This window comes from Schistosoma mansoni, chromosome 1, assembly GCF_000237925.1.
Source record: "Schistosoma mansoni strain Puerto Rico chromosome 1, complete genome".
Classification (NCBI taxonomy): domain Eukaryota; kingdom Metazoa; phylum Platyhelminthes; class Trematoda; order Strigeidida; family Schistosomatidae; genus Schistosoma; species Schistosoma mansoni.
Genome location: NC_031495.1, coordinates 4,187,684 through 4,191,851, shown reverse-complemented (window position 1 = coordinate 4,191,851; position 4,168 = coordinate 4,187,684). Strand labels below are relative to the sequence as shown.

The 4,168-nt window shown below is 36.0% G+C and overlaps 1 non-coding gene across 1 annotated transcript; it reads right to left on the bottom strand.

Annotated features, from left to right (window-relative positions):
- Positions 1–3,716: 3,716 nt before the first annotated feature.
- On the bottom strand, positions 3,717–3,788 carry Smp_tRNA_01933_Pseudo_TTG.1.1. The gene has a single exon. It is a non-coding gene (tRNA).
- Between the last annotated feature and the right edge of the window lie 380 nt (positions 3,789–4,168).

The following is a 4,168-nucleotide window of genomic DNA, read 5'->3' as shown; positions in this document are numbered from 1 at the left end:
CACTGGACGGCCGAAACTCGCGAGAGCGGAATCGTGGATGCGCACTGCTGAGGAGTCCCATAATAGGACGAAACGGCCGTCCAGTGTTTCCAGGTTTTCCATGGTGGTCTAGCTTCAATTGGCTCACGCTTTCATCTATTTATATAATGTCTGATTATGAGTAGTCTAACAATGACTGGTAAAATATTTTTAAAATTAAGATAATAAAATCAAATCATCTGTTGTTTATGAATATAAATGAATTTCATACCAACATCCTAAACTTATCTTTAATTTCACTAATTCGTCCATAAAGTATAGCGTCACTATTACTTACTTACCCACTTAAGCGTGTTACCCCTCGTAAAGGTCGTGCACCAGTATTCTCCATACAACTCTGTCCTGAGAAATCCTTCCCAATTGTTTCCACTTGCTATTCATCCTTTTCATGTTTTCTTCAAATTTTCAACATAATGTATCATTTGGTCTTCCATTTTTCCTTTTCTCTTCAGGATTTCAAGTTGGCACTTACCTCATGATGTATTTTGATGATTTCCGAAATGTATGCTTTATTCATCTCCAACATCTTTTCTTAATTTCCTCTTCAGCTAGTAGTGTAGTGTGGTCTACTTATATCCACACAAGTAGTATATGGTGATGGTCAGATATAAAATGTATTTTGGCAGGAGATCGATAAGGAGAGAACAGGAATGAAGCCCAATCGGTATGAAAATGCATGAACAGTGAAATCAGAGAGTACGGACTGATATTTGCATTAGGAACAGTTAAGATTGAGACAGTTGATTGTTATTTTGCAAATTAACTGTTTGCTGTATGGTTATCAGAATTCAGTGAGCTCGTCTGTAATCTGTGTTTAAATACATCCGATTGTCCCCACTCGTGTTCTTGTACACTACAGTAGTTGATTTGAGCCTCACCATTAGTGATAAAAAGAAAAACAATATGATAGGTATGTAAGTATCAGTGCTAAGGTTAGACTTGATAGTTTCAAATAAATCAGAAGGGGTTTTGTGGAGAATTTAGTATTTTCATAGTTGAAATCATGAGTCAATTGAAGCTAGAACACCATGGAAAACCTGAAAGCATTGAACGGCCGTTTCACCTCATTATGGGACAACTCAGCAGTGCGCATCCACGATCCCGCACTCGCAAGATTCGAACCCAGGACCTATCAGTCTCGCGTCGGAGCACTTAACCGATAGACCAATGAGCTGGCATCGAACGGTGTGAATGTCTAACTTCAACCAATCCACGATGTTTGAGCAACCGTTCACCAATTGTCTTCAATGAGTTGATATCTCTACAACATACTTGGTAGAACTTCACTGGTCACTGCTTCTCACTAGAACTCAAGGAAATACCATTGAATGCCGGCTCAGTGGTTTAGAGGTTTAGTGCTCCGGCATGAGACTGATAGGTTATGGGTTCGAATTTTGCGAGAGCAGGATAGTGGATGCGTACTGCTGAGGAGTTCCATAATAGAACGAAACGGCCGTCCATTGCTTCCAGGTTTTCTATGGTAGCCTAGCTTCAATTGACTCATGATTGTAACCATGAAAAGTTTCAAATAAGTTGAGCACTGGGCAAAAATTTGATAATAAATATAGTTTTTATCTTATTCCAATGAGTAAAAGACTTATATTTCGGGTGTTTCGTGACTTTATTTAACCTACTTCTTCAAAGTAAATCAATGATTGAATTAAAATATATGCACATATACATATATAATTAATTTATTTTCTTTTACCCTACCAAATTAATTAATTCATAAATATGAGATTAAAAAAAAAAAGAAAAGAAAATAATCACAGTATTAGCGTGATCAGATAAATCTGTCAAATAAATGAAGTAAACGTTTTCTTCCAATCATGGTAAGCAGAGATGGATAGTGGCTAGCAGTGGAATCCAGGACGCGCGTTTCGTCCTATTTGGGACTCGTCAGCTGGATGTACCTGCATCTCAGAGTTGATGTTCACTCTCGCACTCGAACCCAATATCCTTGCTTCAAACGCCATCACGTTATCCACTCGGCCACTGAGTCCTGATAACCACTTGCTTGTGCGATGGGGTGAATTAAGGCTATATTGAGGCAATACGCACAGTATGCACATATGCCAATTAGAGACTGACCAGTTGCAGTCCTAACAAATCGATGGGAAGATTCAAACAAACAATACTGAATGAGTTTTCTTCCAATGTTAGATATTCTCCCCGAAACGTTCATAGTCAAATGAATAATCTATATTGTTCTATGAATAGACGATTATGTTTCACTTGACCAATGTTCAATGCCGTCAGTAAGTTTGATTGTCTGTATTAAAACAAACAATCAAATAAACAATGAACCTTAAATCATTGATATGGAATTGAAAGAAAATGAAATAGAATAATTAAAATTTTGTTTATTTTAATGAGTTTATGTTAGTTGGTTATAGTTTAAGAAATTATATAAGTCAATTTCTTTTAAACGCATTCCTACTATTGAAGAATATATGGAACTCAAAACAACTGTCAACGAACTTCAAAATGAGAGTCATCAATACGAATGTCAAGACAGTTCTACTGTACGGAGCTAAAACTTGGAGAAATACTACAACCATCGTCAAGAAGGTATAAGTATTTATAAACAATTGTCTACGCAAAATACTCAACATTCTCTGGTCGGATAATATCAGCAACAGCATTTCATGTGAGAGGACATACCAGCTTCCAGCTGAAGAGAAAATTAAGGAAAGACGTTGGAAGTGGATCGAACATACACTGAAGAAATCAACAAACTGCATCACGGGTCAATCCCTAAATTGGAATCCGGAAGGGAAGCAAAAAAGAAGAAGGCCAAAGAACACATTACTCTGGGAAATAGAAGCAGATATGAAAAGGATGAAGAACAACTGGAAAGAATTGGAAAAGATTGCACAGGACAGGATTGGATGGAGAAGTAAATCATTTTAATAGAAAGAAAGATTTACCACAAATTATATTGGGTTAACAACCGTTAAGAAATCTTTGAAGAATTTGACTATTTATCATTATTAAATGTAATTAATAATTCTTGCTACGATCAGTTTTTTTATCGATGGGTATTAAGGGAACATCATTCATTTTTACTACATTCTCATCAGATTGAAATTATTAACAAAAGTGGGAGGAGGGGGTATGATCAGCTAATCAGAATCGAAAAAGTGACTTCATTTTAGTCTAAAATATCGTGCATAACAACCAGTAGAAATATCTTTCTACAATTTTGATGGAGTTTTGTTCTCTGAATTGGATGGTTTGGTTGTGGAGCTTTCATCGTTCTTCTGAACGAAATCATCAGCACAAACTTCGGGTAAAAGTCTTCTATCTTTCTACAAAGCTAAACAATTTTTTTTTAATAATAACAGAAAATTATTTATTAACGTCATGATGTGGTAATGATAGTGTTAAGGGTACTAAATACTTATGTCTTTCTTTGTAAGTCTTGAATCCCTAAACAGACTTTAACATAAATTCACATGGTGTTGTTTACTTGTATCTTCCCATTGTTGTTTAGGACTGCAATTGATCAATCTCCTGTTGGCATATGTGCATCCTGTGTGGACTGCCTCAATATTGCCTGAAGTCACAAGCTTTATAAGCAAAGATGGATAGTGGCTAACAGTGGAATCCAGTTTTACGCGCGTTTCGTCCTATTCGGGACTCGTCAGATGGATGTACCTGCATCTCAGAGTTGATGTTCACACTGTGACTCGAACCCAGTACCGTTCGCTTCAAACGCCATCGCGTTGTCCACTTTAACATGTTAGCACTATATTTTATTAATGAACTAGTCGGAAAATGTCTCTTAGGTCCTTGCATGAAATCTAATCATCCATATGGTTATGTAGTATTTCTATATTGATCCTTTAACTGTAACCTCAGATAACGGGATAAACGTAGCAAAATAACATTCTATTACTCATTATGATTACATCACTTCCGTTTGTTTAATGCAATATGATGGTTATCCAGGGTAATATTTATCTTTGACTTCCAGGGTGATATTTTATTCGGTTCAACATCATTTTAGAATCCAATATTCTTGTATTAAATGAACATAAACTATACTCAGAATGATAGACAGCATATGATCTTATTATAACTCTGGACATCATTCATATATATGATTTCATCCCTATTAATAGTC